Source organism: Oncorhynchus nerka, linkage group LG13 (assembly GCF_034236695.1).
Source record: "Oncorhynchus nerka isolate Pitt River linkage group LG13, Oner_Uvic_2.0, whole genome shotgun sequence".
Classification (NCBI taxonomy): domain Eukaryota; kingdom Metazoa; phylum Chordata; class Actinopteri; order Salmoniformes; family Salmonidae; genus Oncorhynchus; species Oncorhynchus nerka.
Window position 1 is genome coordinate 11,229,283 of NC_088408.1, and position 23,870 is coordinate 11,253,152.

General features: G+C 47.0%; 1 pseudogene; it reads right to left on the reverse strand.

Moving 5' to 3' along the window:
• The window catches only part of LOC115140370 (ryanodine receptor 3-like), a 310,457-nt pseudogene that overhangs the window by 156,147 nt on the left and 130,440 nt on the right, over nucleotides 1-23,870 (reverse strand).

Consider the following 23,870-nt stretch of genomic DNA (forward strand, 5'->3'; position numbering starts at 1 on the left):
TGTCTGGAAGTCATCTGTCTCTGATCCCTTGAAGTCAATCATCTGTCTGAAGTCAACTAAGCAGAGCTCTGATCCCTCATCTGTCTGGAAGATAAAACCATCATCTGTCTAGAAGTCATCGGTCTGGAAGTCAACTAAGCAGAGCTCTGATCCCTTGTAAAGATAAACTCACCATCATCTGTCTGGAAGTCCATCATAAACTCACCATCATCTGTCTGGAAGTCATCTGTCTAGAAGTCAATGAAGCAGAGCTCTGATCCCTTATAAAGATAAACTCACCATCATCTGTCTGGAAGTCAACGAAGCATAAACTCATCTGTCTGATAAACTCACCATCATCTGTCTGGAAGTCAACGAAGCAGAGCTCTGATCCCTTGTAAAGATAAACTCACCATCATCTGTCTGGAAGTCAACTAAGCAGAGCTCTGATCCCTTGTAAAGATAAACTCACCATCATCTGTCTAGAAGTCATCGGTCTGGAAGTCAACTAAGCAGAGCTCTGATCCCTTGTAAAGATAAACTCACCATCATCTGTCTGGAAGTCATCGGTCTGGAAGTCAACTAAGCAGAGCTCTGATCCCTTCTAAAGATAAACTCACCATCATCTGTCTCGAAGTCAACGAAGCAGAGCTCAGATCCCTTCTAAAGATGAACTCACCATCATCTGTCTGGAAGTCATCGGTCTGGAAGTCAACTAAGCAGAGCTCTGATCCCTTGTAAAGATAAACTCACCATCATCTGTCTGGAAGTCAACTAAGCAGAGCTCTGATCCCTTGTAAAGATAAACTCACCATCATCTGTCTGGAAGTCAACGAAGCAGAGCTCAGATCCCTTGTTAGTGATGAGTAGCTCTCCATTGAGGGTAAAGACCATAGACTTGTCCTCCATGTTGATCATGCAGCCCACCACGTCTCCCTTGTTCCATGACTGACCGAAGAAACGCGCACCCATGTGCATTCGACGGCCCTGGGGGAACAAACAACAACACGTATTACTAACAACAACATGTGTTACTAACAACAACACGTGTTACTAACCCTAATGTAATATTCACCACTAAAACGTAAAGTTGATCAAGTGTACGATCAAGTGTACGATAATTTGCCTTGATACATGGCATACCATTTTTGGGGGATTTAGCCTATTTGTTGTTGACTTGTTTGGCAACAATATAACATTGCTGAATGCAGAATCAGTTAGGCCAGGTCTATACGTACATGATGATAAACGTAAACACTCAGCCACAACAAAGTTACAGACGTCCTTCCTAACTCAGTTGCCGGAGAGAAAGGAAACCGCTCAGGGAATATTTTATTCTCTACAGGCTTCCTTCTTTTCACTCTGTCATTTAACTTCGTTTTGGGGTTATCTACAATGTTGTTGATCTATCCTCAGATTTTTCCTATCACAACCATTAAACTGGTGAAATCCCTGAGTAGTTTCTTTCCTCTCCGGCAACTGAGTTAAGAAGAATGCCTAATTCTTTGTAGTGACTGGGTGTATTGATACACATTCCAAAGTGTAATTAATAACTTCACCATTCTCAAAGGTATATTCAATGTTTGCTTTTTTAATTTTATTTCTACCCATCTACCAATAGGTGCCCTTTGCGAGGCGTTGGAAAAACTCCCAGGTCTTTGTGGTTGTCTGTGTTTGAAATTCGCTACATGACTGAGGGACCTTACAGAAAATTGTATGTGTGGGGTACAAAGATTAGGTAGTCAATAAAACATAATGTTAATATTATTCAAATCAAATCAAATTTATTTATATAGCCCTTCGTACATCAGCTGATATCTCAAAGTGCTGTACAGAAACCCAGTCTAAAACCCCAAACAGCAAGCAATGCAGGTGTAGAAGCACGTTGCCCACAAAGTGAGTCCATGCAACGTATTATGTGACTTGTTAAGCACATTTTCACTCACTGAACTTCTTTAGGCTTGCCATAACAAAGGAGTGGAATACTTATTGACTCAAGACATTTCAGCTTTTCATTTTGTATTAATTTGTAAAAATGTCACTTTGACATTATGGGATATTGTGTGTAGGCCAGTGACACAACATCGCAATTGAATCCATTTTAAATTCAAGCTGTAACACAACAACATGTGAAAAGGTCAACGGGTTTGAATACGTTCTGAAGTCACTGTAGACTATGATAAACTTCAAACAGTATAAAAAGATAAGTTGACATAACATAAAAACAAAATAAGATAAAAACAGATAAGATATATTATTTAAAGATACTAGGTGTTGTATGTTTACCTTGTATCCATCGAAGATGTAGGCCTGGTCGTCCATGCCCAGGTCAAAGTCTGACCTACAGCCTGGTCTAGCCCAACCAACCCTCATGTCCCCTCCGGTCAGGGCCTCAAACTCAAAGTACCACTTCCCTGTCTTCACTGCATACGTCTGCTCTACGCGGAAGAACCGGACCGTCTCAATGCTCTGCCTCTCCACAATATGACAGGCTGGGGACACAAGGAAGAAGACATTCAACCAATGAAAATGCTAAAGACGCCCTCCACCTTTAAGTGTATATATGGGCCTAGCTCGAGAGATATCTTATAACTGTGGCAGAGCATTGAATCTGGCTCGAAGGACCATATCTATTGCAGTCAATTGAAGATTGATTGCAAAAGCATCCACAGAAATTACTGGGAAAAGGGGAAGGACATATTCAAGTGGGCAGTGATAAGGATTTCTTTATCTAACGGAATGAAAATGTACATTGATTGTGTAAAAAATACTTGTACCGGTTTTCTTTCCCATGGCTTAGTTGCAGGATGGTACATGTGTATGACAAGATAACTTACTACCATACATTATATATTGCTGCTACAGTCCTCTACTCACGTTCCTGGTCTGGGGGGTCGATGTTGTAGCCATATCCCACCAGGGTCCTGATGGCCTCTCTCAGACTGTCTCTGTTAGACTTCTTGGTTCTCTCGTCGAGTAAAGCGTACGGCACCAGACGAGGGTTTCGCCTGCTCTTCACGTCCTACAGAGAAATAACGACAACAACAAAAAATCAGCTCTGTCAGGGTTCTCTTGTTAAATGATGTTATATACCATCAACAACGGTATGTCACATGACAATCTAAATGCATAAAATGTATGCTATCAGAGTTCGTCCGTTGATCTTATGCCTGACATACACCATTCATTCACTGGTCATGAGTTACTATGTATTTGCATTGAATTACAGTTACAAACTGTGATGATAGAGAGCTGGGCCAAAACATGTACCTGCTGAATGCCGTAGGTCCATCCTTGTTTGATCCTGTCCTTGGCCCAAACGTTGTGAGCGTTCTCCGCCAGTTTATCTACCAGAACCTCATGACCAGCCGTCAGTTTCTCCTCAGAAAGATCCAGCGGCGTTGGCTTGTACCCGTTAGACATCACATAGCTACATAAATAGACAGGAAATAGACGTTAGACATCACATAGCTACATAAATACACAGGAAATAGCCGTTAGACATCACATAGCTACATAAATACACAGGAAATAGCCATTAGACATCACATAGCTACATAAATACACAGGAAATAGCCATTAGACATCACATAGCTACATAAATACACAGGATATAGCTGTTAGACATCACATATACACAGGATATAGCTGTTAGACATCACATAGCTACATAAATACACAGGAAATAGCCATTAGACATCACATAGCTACATAAATACACAGGAAATAGCCATTAGACATCACATAGCTACATAAATACACAGGATATAGCTGTTAGACATCACATATACACAGGATATAGCTGTTAGACATCACATAGCTACACATATACACAGGATGTAGCTGTTAGACATCACATAGCTACATAAATACACAGGATATAGCCATTAGACATCACATAGCTACATATATACACATGATATAGCCATTAGACATCACATAGCTACATAAATACACAGGATATAGCTGTTAGACATCACATAGCTACATAAATACACAGGATATAGCCGTTAGACATCACACAGCTACATAAATACACAGGATATAACCATTAGACATCACATAGCTACACATATACATAGGATATAGCCATTAGACATCACACAACTACATAAAAACACAGGATATAGCCATTAGACATCACATAGCTACATAAATACACAGGATATAACCATTAGACATCACATAGCTACATAAACACACAGGATATAGCCATTAGACATCACATAGCTACATAAACACACAGGATATAACCATTAGACATCACATAGCTACATAAACACACAGGATATAACCATTAGACATCACATAGCTACATAAACACACAGGATATAACCATTAGACATCACATAGCTACATAAACACACAGGATATAGCTGTTAGACATCACATAGCTACATAAATACACAGGATATAGCTGTTAGACATCACATAGCTACACATATACACAGGATATAGCCATTAGACATCAGATAGCTACATAAATACACAGGATATAACCATTAGACATCACATAGCTACATATATACACATGATATAGCCATTAGACATCACATAGCTACATAAATACATAGGATATAGCCATTAGACATCACATAGCTACATAAATACACAGGATATAGCCATTAGACATCACATAGCTACATAAATACACAGGATATAGCCATTAGACATCACACAGCTACATAAATACACAGTAATAGGATAACACAGTAGAAAGAAGCATTGAAGGAAAGTCTTCTTAGCCTCAAATGTAGAGTTGTATAAGTGTCTCCAAGCCCAAGACAGTGTTCCTCTGATTTCCTAATGTCGCTCGTATGACATTGTTTTGTTGACTGGTCATCTCAGAAATAATGACTTACACTGGGTACATTTCTCCCCTAGAAATGACTGCGGGGTTGTATTACTGTAACTCATAATCAATCAATGAATCAATACTAGTAAAAACCACATGACTTACTCTTTGGGCAGTTTGACTTTCTTCAGATCGTCCTCGGCGTTAACGTTGGTCTGTGTCACATGACATCCCAATGCCAACAGGGTCCTGAGATACACAGAGAGCAACAGGGAACAGGGGTTACCGCTTTCAATGCATTACCCTCACCATCCTCTTCTTTTTTCTATATATTTTTTCTAATGTAGACATTCCTAAGGTCCACAGACACCACCGTGAGGTGGAGGGGCTCGTACCCTGACAGACAGACTTACACTCACGCCAGGTGACAGCACCTGCACTCACCTGGCACTATTCTGCACCATTTATATTCCACATTACTGTTTCATGAGATCATCACCAGTAACTTTTTTAAATGTATTTGTTTTGTATTGATTGTATAACATTTCATATTTTTTAAGGTGTAGATCAACTTTCATATTGTAGATATATTGTAGCTTCGATCACTGTAATTGTCTGGATCATTTCCAAACCCCTAATATATCAAAACCTTACAAAAGGTCAAAAACCTTACAAAGCCTGGAGGTGTGTTGGGTCATTGTCCTGTTGAAAAACAAATGATAGTCCCACTAAGCGCAAACCAGATGGGATGGCATATCGCTGCAAAATCCTGTGGTAGCCTTGCTGGTTAAGTGTGCCTTGAATTCTAAATAAATCACTGACAGTGTCACCAGCAAAGCACCCCCACACCATCACACCTCCTCCTCCATGCTTCACGGTGGGAACCACACATGTGGAGATCATCCATTCACCTACTCTGCGTCTCACAAAGACACGTCGGTTGGAAACAAAAATCTCAAATTTGGACCTTGTCACAACACAACTGATTGTCTCAAATGCTTAAAGAAGGAAAGAAATTCCACAAATTAATTTTTAAAGAGGCACACCTGTTAATTGAAATGCATTCCAGGTGTATACCTCATGAAGCTGGTTGAGAGAATGCCAAGAGTTTGCAAAGCTGTCATCAAGGCAAAGTGTGTATACTTTGAAGAATCTCAAATATAAAATATATTTTGATTTATTTAACACTTTTTTGGTTACTACATGATTCCATATGTGTTATTTCATAGTTTTGATGTCTTCCCCATGTGGAAACTGTGAAAAATAGTAAAAATAAAGAAAAACCCTTGAATATATACATTACTAGTCAAAAGTTTGGACACACCTACTCATTCAAAGGTTTTTCGTTATTTTTACTATTTTCCTCATTGTAGAATAATATATATATATAAATAAATATATATAATATATATATGTATAAAATACATACATATAAATACATATACATATCTTAAAAAATATATATATTTTCCTTTATTACTTTATAACCTGCCACCTCTCCCCTAATTGGATTAAACTATTGAGCAACAATACTTAGGCTTCTACTTCCAGTTTATTCATACTATCTACATTTTACAGACAATCTATTTTACAATAGTTATATTTTGTTTTTCTTCCTGTCCTTCTAACCTCTCCCATCTATTGTTTTTACAAAAGTGCTGAACCTATATACGTTTTACAGACACAGTGTGTTTTACATGAGTTATCTTGTTGTTATTATAAGGACACAGTGTGTTTTACATGAGTTATCTTGTTGTTATTATAAGGACACAGTGTGTTTTACATTAGTTATCTTGTTGTTATTATAAGGACACAGTGTGTTTTACATGAGTTATCTTGTTGTTATTATAAGGACACAGTGTGTTTTACATGAGTTATCTTGTTGTTATTATAAGGACACAGTGTGTTTTACATGAGTTATCTTGTTGTTTTTAGTCCCACCCTTCAGCTCCATTCAACCCCCCCATCTGTCTCTGAACACCATCCAGTCCCATCAGCTCCATTCAACCCTCCATCTGTCTCTGAACACCATCCAGTCCCATCAGCTCCATTCAACCCTCCCGTCTATCTCTGAACACCATCCAGTCCCATCAGCTCCATTCAACCCCTCCCATCTGTCTCTGAACACCATCCAGTCCCATCAGCTCCATTCAACCCCTCCCATCTGTCTCTGAACACCATCCAGTCCCATCAGCTCCATTCAACCCTCCCGTCTATCTCTGAACACCATCCAGTCCCATCAGCTCCATTCAACCCTCCCGTCTATCTCTGAACACCATCCAGTCCCATCAGCTCCATTCAACCCCCCGTCTGTCTCTGAACACCATCCAGTCCCATCAGCTCCATTCAACCCTCCCGTCTATCTTTGAACACCATCCAGTCCCATCAGCTCCATTCAACCCCTCCCATCTGTCTCTGAACACCATCCAGTCCCATCAGCTCCATTCAACCCCTCCCATCTGTCTCTGAACACCATCCAGTCCCATCAGCTCCATTCAACCCCTCCCATCTGTCTCTGAACACCATCCAGTCCCATCAGCTCCATTCAACCCTCCCGTCTATCTCTGAACACCATCCATTCCCATCAGCTCCATTCAACCCCCCATCTGTCTCTGAACACCATCCAGTCCCATCAGCTCCATTCAACCCCTCCCATCTGTCTCTGAACACCATCCAGTCCCATCAGCTCCATTCAACCCCTCCCATCTCTCTCTGAACACCATCCAGTCCCATCAGCTCCAATCAACCCTCCATCTGTCTCTGAACACCATCCAGTCCCATCAGCTCCATTCAACCCTCCATCTGTCTCTGAACACCATCCAGTCCCATCAGCTCCATTCAACCCTCCATCTGTCTCTGAACACCATCCAGTCCCATCAGCTCCATTCAACCCCTCCCATCTGTCTCTGAACACCATCCAGTCCCATCAGCTCCATTCAACCCTCCCGTCTATCTCTGAACACCATCCAGTCCCATCAGCTCCATTCAACCCCTCCCATGTGTCTCTGAACACCATCCAGTCCCATCAGCTCCATTCAACCCTCCCATCTGTCTCTGAACACCATCCAGTCCCATCAGCTCCATTCAACCCTCCCGTCTATCTCTGAACACCATCCAGTCCCATCAGCTCCATTCAACCCTCCCGTCTATCTCTGAACACCATCCAGTCCCATCAGCTCCATTCAACCCCCCCCTGTCTCTGAACACCATCCAGTCCCATCAGCTCCATTCAACCCTCCCGTCTATCTCTGAACACCATCCAGTCCCATCAGCTCCATTCAACCCCTCCCATCTGTCTCTGAACACCATCCAGTCCCATCAGCTCCATTCAACCCTCCCATCTGTCTCTGAACACCATCCAGTCCCATCAGCTCCATTCAACCCCTCCCATCTGTCTCTGAACACCATCCAGTCCCATCAGCTCCATTCAACCCCTCCCATCTGTCTCTGAACACCATCCAGTCCCATCAGCTCCATTCAACCCTCCCATCTGTCTCTGAACACCATCCAGTCCCATCTCCATTCAACCCTCCGTCTATCTCTGAACACCATCCAGTCCCATCAGCTCCATTCAACCCCCATCTGTCTCTGAACTCCATCCAGTCCCATCAGCTCCATTCAACCCTCCATCTGTCTCTGAACACCATCCAGTCCCATCAGCTCCATTCAACCCCTCCCATCTGTCTCTGAACACCATCCAGTCCCATCAGCTCCATTCAACCCTCCCATCTGTCTCTGAACACCATCCAGTCCCATCAGCTCCATTCAACCCTCCCATCTATCTCTGAACACCATCCATTCCCATCAGCTCCATTCAACCCCCCATCTGTCTCTGAACACCATCCAGTCCCATCAGCTCCATTCAACCCCTCCCATCTGTCTCTGAACACCATCCAGTCCCATCAGCTCCATTCAACCCCTCCCATCTGTCTCTGAACACCATCCAGTCCCATCAGCTCCATTCAACCCTCCCGTCTATCTCTGAACACCATCCAGTCCCATCAGCTCCATTCAACCCTCCCGTCTATCTCTGAACACCATCCAGTCCCATCAGCTCCAATCAACCCTCCATCTGTCTCTGAACACCATCCAGTCCCATCAGCTCCATTCAACCCTCCATCTGTCTCTGAACACCATCCAGTCCCATCAGCTCCATTCAACCCTCCATCTGTCTCTGAACACCATCCAGTCCCATCAGCTCCATTCAACCCCTCCCATCTGTCTCTGAACACCATCCAGTCCCATCAGCTCCATTCAACCCTCCCGTCTATCTCTGAACACCATCCAGTCCCATCAGCTCCATTCAACCCCTCCCATGTGTCTCTGAACACCATCCAGTCCCATCAGCTCCATTCAACCCCTCCCATCTGTCTCTGAACACCATCCAGTCCCATCAGCTCCATTCAACCCTCCCGTCTATCTCTGAACACCATCCAGTCCCATCAGCTCCATTCAACCCTCCCGTCTATCTCTGAACACCATCCAGTCCCATCAGCTCCATTCAACCCCCCATCTGTCTCTGAACACCATCCAGTCCCATCAGCTCCATTCAACCCTCCCGTCTATCTCTGAACACCATCCAGTCCCATCAGCTCCATTCAACCCCTCCCATCTGTCTCTGAACACCATCCAGTCCCATCAGCTCCATTCAACCCCTCCCATCTGTCTCTGAACACCATCCAGTACCATCAGCTCCATTCAACCCCTCCCATCTGTCTCTGAACACCATCCAGTCCCATCAGCTCCATTCAACCCCTCCCATCTGTCTCTGAACACCATCCAGTCCCATCAGCTCCATTCAACCCTCCCATCTGTCTCTGAACACCATCCAGTCCCATCAGCTCCATTCAACCCTCCCGTCTATCTCTGAACACCATCCAGTCCCATCAGCTCCATTCAACCCCCCATCTGTCTCTGAACTCCATCCAGTCCCATCAGCTCCATTCAACCCTCCATCTGTCTCTGAACACCATCCAGTCCCATCAGCTCCATTCAACCCCTCCCATCTGTCTCTGAACACCATCCAGTCCCATCAGCTCCATTCAACCCCTCCCATCTGTCTCTGAACACCATCCAGTCCCATCAGCTCCATTCAACCCTCCATCTGTCTCTGAACACCATCCAGTCCCATCAGCTCCATTCAACCCTCCATCTGTCTCTGAACACCATCCAGTCCCATCAGCTCCATTCAACCCCTCCCATCTGTCTCTGAACACCATCCAGTCCCATCAGCTCCATTCAACCCTCCCGTCTATCTCTGAACACCATCCAGTCCCATCAGCTCCATTCAACCCCTCCCATCTGTCTCTGAACACCATCCAGTCCCATCAGCTCCATTCAACCCCTCCCATCTGTCTCTGAACACCATCCAGTCCCATCAGCTCCATTCAACCCCTCCCATCTGTCTCTGAACACCATCCAGTCCCATCAGCTCCATTCAACCCCTCCCATCTGTCTCTGAACACCATCCAGTCCCATCAGCTCCATTCAACCCTCCCGTCTATCTCTGAACACCATCCAGTCCCATCAGCTCCATTCAACCCCCCATCTGTCTCTGAACACCATCCAGTCCCATCAGCTCCATTCAACCCTCCATCTGTCTCTGAACACCATCCAGTCCCATCAGCTCCATTCAACCCTCCATCTGTCTCTGAACACCATCCAGTCCCATCAGCTCCATTCAACCCCTCCCATCTGTCTCTGAACACCATCCAGTCCCATCAGCTCCATTCAACCCTCCCGTCTATCTCTGAACACCATCCAGTCCCATCAGCTCCATTCAACCCTCCCGTCTATCTCTGAACACCATCCAGTCCCATCAGCTCCATTCAACTCCTCCCATCCATCTCTTAACACCATCCAGTCCCATCAGCTCCATTCAACCCTCCCATCCATCTCTTAACACCATCCAGTCCCATCAGCTCCATTCAACCCTCCCGTCTGTCTCTGAACACCATCCAGTCCCATCAGCTCCATTCAACTCCTCCCATCTGTCTCTGAACACCATCCAGTCCCATCAGCTCCATTCAACCCCTCCCATCTGTCTCTGAACACCATCCAGTCCCATCAGCTCCATTCAACCCCTCCCATCTGTCTCTGAACACCATCCAGTCCCATCAGCTCCATTCAACCCTCCCGTCTGTCTCTGAATACCATCCAGTCCCATCAGCTCCATTCAACCCTCCCGTCTATCTCTGAACACCATCCAGTCCCATCAGCTCCATTCAACCCTCCCGTCTATCTCTTAACACCATCCAGTCCCATCAGCTCCATTCAACCCCTCCCGTCTATCTCTGAACACCATCCAGTCCCATCAGCTCCATTCAACTCCTCCCATCCATCTCTGAACACCATCCAGTCCCATCAGCTCCATTCAACCCTCCCGTCTATCTCTGAACACCATCCAGTCCCATCAGCTCCATTCAACTCCTCCCATCCATCTCTTAACACCATCCAGTCCCATCAGCTCCATTCAACCCCTCCCATCTGTCTCTGAACACCATCCAGTCCCATCAGCTCCATTCAACCCCTCCCATCTGTCTCTGAACACCATCCAGTCCCATCAGCTCCATTCAACCCCTCCCATCTGTCTCTGAACACCATCCAGTCCCATCAGCTCCATTCAACCCCTCCCATCTGTCTCTGAACACCATCCAGTCCCATCAGCTCCATTCAACTCCTCCCATCTGTCTATGAACACCATCCAGTCCCATCAGCTCCATTCAACTCCTCCCATCCATCTCTTAACACCATCCAGTCCCATCAGCTCCATTCAACCCTCCCGTCTGTCTCTGAACACCATCCAGTCCCATCAGCTCCATTCAACCCTCCCGTCTATCTCTGAACACCATCCAGTGCCATCAGCTCCATTCAACCCCTCCCATCTGTCTCTGAACACCATCCAGTCCCATCAGCTCCATTCAACCCTCCATCTGTCTCTGAACACCATCCAGTCCCATCAGCTCCATTCAACCCCTCCCATCTGTCTCTGAACACCATCCAGTCCCATCAGCTCCATTCAACCCCTCATCTGTCTCAACACCATCCAGTCCCATCAGCTCCATTCAACCCTCCATCTGTCTCTGAACACCATCCAGTCCCATCAGCTCCATTCAACTCCTCCCATCCATCTCTGAACACCATCCCATCAGTCCATTCAACTCCTCCCATCTGCTCCACCATCCAGTCCCATCAGCTCCATTCAACCCCCCATCTGTCTCTGAACACCATCCAGTCCCATCAGCTCCATTCAACCCTCCCGTCTATCTCTGAACACCATCCAGTCCCATCAGCTCCATTCAACCCCCATCTGTCTCTGAACACCATCCAGTCCCATCAGCTCCATTCAACCCTCCATCTGTCTCTGAACACCATCCAGTCCCATCAGCTCCATTCAACCCCTCCCATCTGTCTCTGAACACCATCCAGTCCCATCAGCTCCATTCAACCCTCCATCTGTCTCTGAACACCATCCAGTCCCATCAGCTCCATTCAACCCTCCATCTGTCTCTGAACACCATCCAGTCCCATCAGCTCCATTCAACCCTCCATCTGTCTCTGAACACCATCCAGTCCCATCAGCTCCATTCAACCCTCCCATCTGTCTCTGAACACCATCCAGTCCCATCAGCTCCATTCAACCCTCCCATCTATCTCTGAACACCATCCAGTCCCATCAGCTCCATTCAACCCCCCATCTGTCTCTGAACACCATCCAGTCCCATCAGCTCCATTCAACCCTCCCATCTGTCTCTGAACACCATCCAGTCCCATCAGCTCCATTCAACCCCCCCGTCTGTCTCTGAACACCATCCAGTCCCATCAGCTCCATTCAACCCTCCCGTCTATCTCTGAACACCATCCAGTCCCATCAGCTCCATTCAACTCCTCCCATCCATCTCTTAACACCATCCAGTCCCATCAGCTCCATTCAACCCTCCATCCATCTCTTAACACCATCCAGTCCCATCAGCTCCATTCAACCCTCCATCTGTCTCTGAACACCATCCAGTCCCATCAGCTCCATTCAACCCTCCATCTGTCTCTGAACACCATCCAGTCCCATCAGCTCCATTCAACCCCTCCCATCTGTCTCTGAACACCATCCAGTCCCATCAGCTCCATTCAACCCTCTAATCTATCTCTGAACACCATCCAGTCCCATCAGCTCCATTCAACCCCTCCCATCTGTCTCTGAACACCATCCAGTCCCATCAGCTCCAGTCAACCCCTCCCATCTGTCTCTGAACACCATCCAGTCCCATCAGCTCCATTCAACCCTCCCGTCTATCTCTGAACACCATCCAGTCCCATCAGCTCCATTCAACCCTCCCGTCTATCTCTGAACACCATCCAGTCCCATCAGCTCCATTCAACTCCTCCCATCCATCTCTTAACACCATCCAGTCCCATCAGCTCCATTCAACCCTCCCATTCATCTCTTAACACCATCCAGTCCCATCAGCTCCATTCAACCCTCCCGTCTGTCTCTGAACACCATCCAGTCCCATCAGCTCCATTCAACTCCTCCCATCTGTCTCTGAACACCATCCAGTCCCATCAGCTCCATTCAACCCCTCCCATCCATCTCTGAACACCATCCAGTCCCATCAGCTCCATTCAACCCTCCCTCCTATCTCTGAACACCATCCAGTCCCATCAGCTCCATTCAACATCCATCTCTTAACACCATCCAGTCCCATCAGCCCATTCAACCCTCCCATCCATCTCTTAACACCATCCAGTCCCATCAGCTCCATTCAACCCTCCCGTCTGTCTCTGAACACCATCCAGTCCCATCAGCTCCATTCAACTCCTCCCATCTGTCTCTGAACACCATCCAGTCCCATCAGCTCCATTCAACCCCTCCCATCTGTCTCTGAACACCATCCAGTCCCATCAGCCCATTCAGTCCCTCCCATCTGTCAACACCATCCAGTCCCATCAGCTCCATTCAACCCTCCCGTTATCTCTGAACACCATCCAGTCCCATCAGCTCCATTCAACCCTCCCGTCTATCTCTGAACACCATCCAGTCCCATCAGCTCCATTCAACTCCTCCCATCCATCTCTTAACACCATCCAGTCCCATCAGCTCCATTCAACCCTCCCATCCATCTCTTAACACCATCCAGTCCCATCAGCTCCATTCAACCCTCCCGTCTGTCTCTGAACACCATCCAGTCCCATCAGCTCCATTCAACTCCTCCCATCTGTCTCTGAACACCATCCAGTCCCATCAGCTCCATTCAACCCCTCCCATCTGTCTCTGAACACCATCCAGTCCCATCAGCTCCATTCAACCCTCCCATCTGTCTCTGAACACCATCCAGTCCCATCAGCTCCATTCAACCCTCCCATCTATCTCTGAACACCATCCAGTCCCATCAGCTCCATTCAACCCTCCCATCTGTCTCTGAACACCATCCAGTCCCATCAGCTCCAGTCAACCCCTCCCATCTGTCTCTGAACACCATCCAGTCCCATCAGCTCCATTCAACCCTCCCGTCTATCTCTGAACACCATCCAGTCCCATCAGCTCCATTCAACCCTCCCGTCTATCTCTGAACACCATCCAGTCCCATCAGCTCCATTCAACTCCTCCCATCCATCCCTTAACACCATCCAGTCCCATCAGCTCCATTCAACCCTCCCATTCATCTCTTAACACCATCCAGTCCCATCAGCTCCATTCAACCCTCCCATCTGTCTCTGAACACCATCCAGTCCCATCAGCTCCATTCAACTCCTCCCATCTGTCTCTGAACACCATCCAGTCCCATCAGCTCCATTCAACCCTCCCATCCATCTCTTAACACCATCCAGTCCCATCAGCTCCATTCAACCCTCCCCGTCTGTCTCTGAACACCATCCAGTCCCATCAGCTCCATTCAACTCCTCCCATCTGTCTCTGAACACCATCCAGTCCCATCAGCTCCATTCAACCCCTCCCATCTGTCTCTGAACACCATCCAGTCCCATCAGCTCCATTCAACCCCTCCCATCTGTCTCTGAACACCATCCAGTCCCATCAGCTCCAGTCAACCCCTCCCATCTGTCTCTGAACACCATCCAGTCCCATCAGCTCCATTCAACCCTCCCGTCTATCTCTGAACACCATCCAGTCCCATCAGCTCCATTCAACCCTCCCGTCTATCTCTGAACACCATCCAGTCCCATCAGCTCCATTCAACTCCTCCCATCCATCCCTTAACACCATCCAGTCCCATCAGCTCCATTCAACCCTCCCATTCATCTCTTAACACCATCCAGTCCCATCAGCTCCATTCAACCCTCCCGTCTGTCTCTGAACACCATCCAGTCCCATCAGCTCCATTCAACTCCTCCCATCTGTCTCTGAACACCATCCAGTCCCATCAGCTCCATTCAACCCCTCCCATCCATCTCTGAACACCATCCAGTCCCATCAGCTCCATTCAACCCTCCCGTCTATCTCTGAACACCATCCAGTCCCATCAGCTCCATTCAACTCCTCCCATCCATCTCTTAACACCATCCAGTCCCATCAGCCCCATTCAACCCTCCCATCCATCTCTTAACACCATCCAGTCCCATCAGCTCCATTCAACCCTCCCGTCTGTCTCTGAACACCATCCAGTCCCATCAGCTCCATTCAACTCCTCCCATCTGTCTCTGAACACCATCCAGTCCCATCAGCTCCATTCAACCCCTCCCATCTGTCTCTGAACACCATCCAGTCCCATCAGCTCCATTCAGTCCCTCCCATCTGTCTCTGAACACCATCCAGTCCCATCAGCTCCATTCAACCCTCCCGTCTATCTCTGAACACCATCCAGTCCCATCAGCTCCATTCAACCCTCCCGTCTATCTCTGAACACCATCCAGTCCCATCAGCTCCATTCAACTCCTCCCATCCATCTCTTAACACCATCCAGTCCCATCAGCTCCATTCAACCCTCCCATCCATCTCTTAACACCATCCAGTCCCATCAGCTCCATTCAACCCTCCCGTCTGTCTCTGAACACCATCCAGTCCCATCAGCTCCATTCAACTCCTCCCATCTGTCTCTGAACACCATCCAGTCCCATCAGCTCCATTCAACCCCTCCCATCTGTCTCTGAACACCATCCAGTCCCATCAGCTCCATTCAACCCCTCCCATCTGTCTCTGAACACCATCCAGTCCCATCAGCTCCATTCAACCCTCTAATCTATCTCTGAACACCATCCAGTCCCATCAGCTCCATTCAACCCCTCCCATCTGTCTCTGAACACCATCCAGTCCCATCAGCTCCAGTCAACCCCTCCCATCTGTCTCTGAACACCATCCAGTCCCATCAGCTCCATTCAACCCTCCCGTCTATCTCTGAACACCATCCAGTCCCATCAGCTCCATTCAACCCTCCCGTCTATCTCTGAACACCATCCAGTCCCATCAGCTCCATTCAACTCCTCCCATCCATCCCTTAACACCATCCAGTCCCATCAGCTCCATTCAACCCTCCCATTCATCTCTTAACACCATCCAGTCCCATCAGCTCCATTCAACCCTCCCGTCTGTCTCTGAACACCATCCAGTCCCATCAGCTCCATTCAACTCCTCCCATCTGTCTCTGAACACCATCCAGTCCCATCAGCTCCATTCAACCCCTCCCATCCATCTCTTAACACCATCCAGTCCCATCAGCTCCATTCAACCCTCCCGTCTGTCTCTGAACACCATCCAGTCCCATCAGCTCCATTCAACTCCTCCCATCTGTCTCTGAACACCATCCAGTCCCATCAGCTCCATTCAACCCCTCCCATCTGTCTCTGAACACCATCCAGTCCCATCAGCTCCATTCAACCCCTCCCATCTGTCTCTGAACACCATCCAGTCCCATCAGCTCCATTCAACCCTCCTCCCGTCTATCTCTGAACACCATCCAGTCCCATCAGCTCCATTCAACCCTCCCGTCTATCTCTGAACACCATCCAGTCCCATCAGCTCCATTCAACTCCTCCCATCCATCTCTTAACACCATCCAGTCCCATCAGCTCCATTCAACCCTCCCATCCATCTCTTAACACCATCCAGTCCCATCAGCTCCATTCAACCCTCCCGTCTGTCTCTGAACACCATCCAGTCCCATCAGCTCCATTCAACTCCTCCCATCTGTCTCTGAACACCATCCAGTCCCATCAGCTCCATTCAACCCCTCCCATCTGTCTCTGAACACCATCCAGTCCCATCAGCTCCATTCAGTCCCTCCCATCTGTCTCTGAACACCATCCAGTCCCATCAGCTCCATTCAACCCTCCCGTCTATCTCTGAACACCATCCAGTCCCATCAGCTCCATTCAACCCTCCCGTCTATCTCTGAACACCATCCAGTCCCATCAGCTCCATTCAACTCCTCCCATCCATCTCTTAACACCATCCAGTCCCATCAGCTCCATTCAACCCTCCCATCCATCTCTTAACACCATCCAGTCCCATCAGCTCCATTCAACCCTCCCGTCTGTCTCTGAACACCATCCAGTCCCATCAGCTCCATTCAACTCCTCCCATCTGTCTCTGAACACCATCCAGTCCCATCAGCTCCATTCAACCCCTCCCATCTGTCTCTGAACACCATCCAGTCCCATCAGCTCCATTCAACCCCTCCCATCTGTCTCTGAACACCATCCAGTCCCATCAGCTCCATTCAACCCTCCCGTCTGTCTCTGAACACCATCCAGTCCCATCAGCTCCATTCAACCCCTCCCATCTGTCTCTGAACACCATCCAGTCCCATCAGCTCCATTCAACCCCTCCCATCTGTCTCTGAACACCATCCAGTCCCATCAGCTCCATTCAATCCCTCCCATCTGTCTCTGAACACCATCCAGTCCCATCAGCTCCATTCAACCCTCCCGTCTATCTCTGAACACCATCCAGTCCCATCAGCTCCATTCAACCCTCCCGTCTATCTCTGAACACCATCCAGTCCCATCAGCTCCATTCAACTCCTCCCATCCATCTCTTAACACCATCCAGTCCCATCAGCTCCATTCAACCCTCCCATCCATCTCTTAACACCATCCAGTCCCATCAGCTCCATTCAACCCCTCCCGTCTGTCTCTGAACACCATCCAGTCCCATCAGCTCCATTCAACTCCTCCCATCTGTCTCTGAACACCATCCAGTCCCATCAGCTCCATTCAACCCCTCCCATCTGTCTCTGAACACCATCCAGTCCCATCAGCTCCATTCAACCCCTCCCATCTGTCTCTGAACACCATCCAGTCCCATCAGCTCCATTCAACCCTCCCGTCTGTCTCTGAACACCATCCAGTCCCATCAGCTCCATTCAACCCTCCCGTCTATCTCTGAACACCATCCAGTCCCATCAGCTCCATTCAACCCTCCCGTCTATCTCTTAACACCATCCAGTCCCATCAGCTCCATTCAACCCCTCCCGTCTATCTCTGAACACCATCCAGTCCCATCAGCTCCATTCAACTCCTCCCATCCATCTCTTAACACCATCCAGTCCCATCAGCTCCATTCAACCCTCCCGTCTATCTCTGAACACCATCCAGTCCCATCAGCTCCATTCAACTCCTCCCATCCATCTCTTAACACCATCCAGTCCCATCAGCTCCATTCAACCCCTCCCATCTGTCTCTGAACACCATCCAGTCCCATCAGCTCCATTCAACCCCTCCCATCTGTCTCTGAACACCATCCAGTCCCATCAGCTCCATTCAACTCCTCCCATCCATCTCTGAACACCATCCAGTCCCATCAGCTCCATTCAACCCCTCCCATCTGTCTCCTTATACCATCCAGTCCCATCAGCTCCATTCAATCCCTCCCATCTGTCTCTGAACACCATCCAGTCCCATCAGCTCCATTCAACCCTCCCGTCTATCTCTGAACACCATCCAATCCCATCAGCTCCATTCAACCCTCCCGTCTATCTCTGAACACCATCCAGTCCCATCAGCTCCATTCAACTCCTACCATCCATCTCTTAACACCATCCAGTCCCATCAGCTCCATTCAACCCTCCCATCCATCTCTTAACACCATCCAGTCCCATCAGCTCCATTCAACCCTCCCGTCTGTCTCTGAACACCATCCAGTCCCATCAGCTCCATTCAACTCCTCCCATCTGTCTCTGAACACCATCCAGTCCCATCAGCTCCATTCAACCCCTCCCATCTGTCTCTGAACACCATCCAGTCCCATCAGCTCCATTCAACCCCTCCCATCTGTCTCTGAACACCATCCAGTCCCATCAGCTCCATTCAACCCTCCCGATGTCTCTGAACACCATCCAGTCCCATCAGCTCCATTCAACCCTCCCGTTGTCTCTTAACACCATCCAGTCCCATCAGCTCCATTCAACCCCTCCCGACTATCTCTGAACACCATCCAGTCCCATCAGCTCCATTCAACTCCTCCCATCCATCTCTTAACACCATCCAGTCCCATCAGCTCCATTCAACCCTCCCGTTATCTCTGAACACCATCCAGTCCCATCAGCTCCATTCAACTTCCCATCCATCTCTGAACACCATCCAGTCCCATCAGCTCCATTCAACCCCTCCCATCTGTCTCTGAACACCATCCAGTCCCATCAGCTCCATTCAACCCCTCCCCTCTGTCTCTGAACACCATCCAGTCCCATGCTCCATTCAACTCCTCCCATCCATCTCTGAACACCATCCAGTCCCATCAGCTCCATGAACTCCCATCTGTCTCTGAACACCATCCAGTCCCATCAGCTCCATTCAACCCCCCATCTGTCTCTGAACACCATCCAGTCCCATCAGCTCCATTCAACCCCTCCCATCTGTCTCTGAACACCATCCAGTCCCATCAGCTCCATTCAACCCTCCCGTCTATCTCTGAACACCATCCAGTCCCATCAGCTCCATTCAACTCCTCCCATCCATCTCTTAACACCATCCAGTCCCATCAGCTCCATTCAACCTCCCATCCATCTCTTAACACCATTTCAGCTCCATTCAACCCTCCCGTCTGTCTCTGAACACCATCCAGTCCCATCAGCTCCATTCAACTCCTCCCATCTGTCTCTGAACACCATCCAGTCCCATCAGCTCCATTCAACCCCTCCCATCTGTCTCTGAACACCATCCAGTCCCATCAGCTCCATTCAACCCCTCCCATCTGTCTCTGAACACCATCCAGTCCCATCAGCTCCATTCAACCCTCCCGTCTGTCTCTGAACACCATCCAGTCCCATCAGCTCCATTCAACCCTCCCGTCTATCTCTGAACACCATCCAGTCCCATCAGCTCCATTCAACCCTCCCGGTTATCTCTTAACACCATCCAGTCCCATCAGCTCCATTCAACCTCCCGTCTATCTCTGAACACCATCCAGTCCCATCAGCTCCATTCAACTCCTCCCATCCATCTCTTAACACCATCCAGTCCCATCAGCTCCATTCAACCCTCCCGTCTATCTCTGAACACCATCCAGTCCCATCAGCTCCATTCAACTCCTCCCATCCATCTCTTAACACCATCCAGTCCCATCAGCTCCATTCAACCCCTCCCATCTGTCTCTGAACACCATCCAGTCCCATCAGCTCCATTCAACCCCTCCCCTCTGTCTCTGAACACCATCCAGTCCCATCAGCTCCATTCAACTCCTCCCATCCATCTCTGAACACCATCCAGTCCCATCAGCTCCATTCAACTCCTCCCATCTGTCTCTGAACACCATCCAGTCCCATCAGCTCCATTCAACCCCCCATCTGTCTCTGAACACCATCCAGTCCCATCAGCTCCATTCAACCCCTCCCATCTGTCTCTGAACACCATCCAGTCCCATCAGCTCCATTCAACCCCTGCCATCTGTCTCTGAACACCATCCAGTCCCATCAGCTCCATTCAACCCCTCCCATCTGTCTCTGAACACCATCCAGTCCCATCAGCTCCATTCAACCCCTCCCATCTGTCTCTGAACACCATCCAGTCCCATCAGCTCCATTCAACTCCTCCCATCCATCTCTTAACACCATCCAGTCCCATCAGCTCCATTCAACCCTCCCGTCTATCTCTTAACACCATCCATATTGGATTTATATTTGCCATGTATTTTCCAACTGTGCTGTGATGCTTCACAAACGTTCTGAACCTTTCTATTCTCATCATTTCTACAGATGATAAATTAAAGATAAACATTTGTTTGTTTGTTGCTACATCATTATGTTATTGATTGATTGACTATGACTTTTCAGATCACCCAGTAGTGCTATCTGCACAGTTAGCTCCAGGTACATGTTATCATGTTGATTGTAATGCATTTGATTTGATCCAATAAAAGCAATGGTTGACTATAAAAGCACCAGTAACTTTACTGTTACTCACATGTGAGTCCTGCAGCTACTTCTTTCAGTAAATACTGATTCACATGAGCTGCATCTGCGGGAGACACTTACCTCCCTCACTAGCGTTAAGCACCAGCTGTCAGAGCAGCTCACAGATCAATGAACCTGCACATCTACCATTCCAGTGTTTAATTGCTATATTGTAATTACTTCTCCACCAAGGCCTATTTATTGCCTTACCTCCCTCATCCTACCTCATTTGCACATTTGCTGTATATCGACTTTTTCTACTGATTCATTGGTTATATGTTTGTTTATTCCGTGTGTAACTCTGTGTTGTTGTATGTGTCGAACTGCTTTGCTTTATCTTGGCCAGGTCGCAGTTGCAAATGAGAACTTGTTCTCAACTAGCCTACCTGGTTAAATAAAGGTGTTCTCAACTAGCCTACCTGGTTAAATAAAGGTGTTTAACCAGGTTAAATAAAGGTGTTGAACTAGCCTACCTGGTTATTTAACCAGGTAGGCTTCCTGTTGAGAACTAGCCTTCCTGGTTAAATAAAGGTGTTCTCAACTAGTTGGTTAAATAAAGGTGTTCTCAACTAGCCTACCTTTATAAAAGGTGTTCTCAACCAGGTTAAATAAAGGTGTTCTCAACTAGCTCAACTAGCCTTCCTGGTTAAATAAAGGTGTTCTCAACTGCCTTCCTGGTTAAATAAAGGTTAACCAGGTTAAATAAAGGTGTTCTCAGTTGGTTAAATAAAGGTGTTCTCAACTAGCCTTCCTGGTTAAATAAAGGTGAAATAAAAACAATAACTAAATCTGAGCTGTATGAGAACGATATTAAAGAAACTAGCTGCATCTAATGACCAAGGTCTCCTGAGTGAAACCATTGATACATTTTTTTTATTTTTTATTCTCCTTTATTTAACCAGGTAGGTTAGTTGAGAACACCTTTATTTAACCAGGTAGGCTAGTTGAGAACACCTTTATTTAACCAGGTAGGCCAGTTGAGAACACCTTTATTTAACCAGGAAGGCTAGTTGAGAACACCTTTATTTAACCAGGTAGGCTAGTTGAGAACACCTTTATTTAACCAGGTAGGTTAGTTGAGAACACCTTTATTTAACCAGGTAGGCTAGTTGAGAACACCTTTATTTAACCAGGTAGGCTAGTTGAGAACACCTTTATTTAACCAGGTAGGCTAGTTGAGAACACCTTTATTTAACCAGGTAGGCTAGTTGAGAACACCTTTATTTAACCAGGTAGGCTAGTTGAGAACACCTTTATTTAACCAGGTAGGCTAGTTGAGAACACCTTTATTTAACCAGGTAGGCTAGTTGAGAACACCTTTATTTAACCAGGTAGGTTAGTTGAGAACACCTTTATTTAACCAGGTAGGTTAGTTGAGAACACCTTTATTTAACCAGGTAGGCTAGTTGAGAACACCTTTATTTAACCAGGTAGGTTAGTTGAGAACACCTTTATTTAACCAGGTAGGCTAGTTGAGAACACCTTTATTTAACCAGGTAGGCTAGTTGAGAACACCTTTATTTAACCAGGTAGGCTAGTTGAGAACACCTTTATTTAACCAGGTAGGCTAGTTGAGAACACCTTTATTTAACCAGGTAGGCTAGTTGAGAACACCTTTATTTAACCAGGTAGGCTAGTTGAGAACACCTTTATTTAACCAGGTAGGCTAGTTGAGAACACCTTTATTTAACCAGGAAGGCTAGTTGAGAACACCTTTATTTAACCAGGAAGGCTAGTTGAGAACACCTTTATTTAACCAGGTAGGCTAGTTGAGAACACCTTTATTTAACCAGGTAGGCTAGTTGAGAACACCTTTATTTAACCAGGTAGGCTAGTTGAGAACACCTTTATTTAACCAGGTAGGCTAGTTGAGAACACCTTTATTTAACCAGGTAGGCTAGTTGAGAACACCTTTATTTAACCAGGTAGGCTAGTTGAGAACACCTTTATTTAACCAGGTAGGTTAGTTGAGAACACCTTTATTTAACCAGGTAGGCTAGTTGAGAACACCTTTATTTAACCAGGTAGGCTAGTTGAGAACACCTTTATTTAACCAGGTAGGCTAGTTGAGAACACCTTTATTTAACCAGGTAGGCTAGTTGAGAACACCTTTATTTAACCAGGTAGGCTAGTTGAGAACACCTTTATTTAACCAGGTAGGCTAGTTGAGAACACCTTTATTTAACCAGGTAGGCTAGTTGAGAACACCTTTATTTAACCAGGTAGGCTAGTTGAGAACACCTTTATTTAACCAGGTAGGCTAGTTGAGAACACCTTTATTTAACCAGGTAGGCTAGTTGAGAACACCTTTATTTAACCAGGTAGGCTAGTTGAGAACACCTTTATTTAACCAGGTAGGCTAGTTGAGAACACCTTTATTTAACCAGGTAGGCTAGTTGAGAACACCTTTATTTAACCAGGTAGGTTAGTTGAGAACACCTTTATTTAACCAGGTAGGCTAGTTGAGAACACCTTTATTTAACCAGGTAGGCTAGTTGAGAACACCTTTATTTAACCAGGTAGGCTAGTTGAGAACACCTTTATTTAACCAGGTAGGCTAGTTGAGAACACCTTTATTTAACCAGGTAGGTTAGTTGAGAACACCTTTATTTAACCAGGAAGGCTAGTTGAGAACACCTTTATTTAACCAGGTAGGCTAGTTGAGAACACCTTTATTTAACCAGGTAGGCTAGTTGAGAACACCTTTATTTAACCAGGTAGGTTAGTTGAGAACACCTTTATTTAACCAGGTAGGC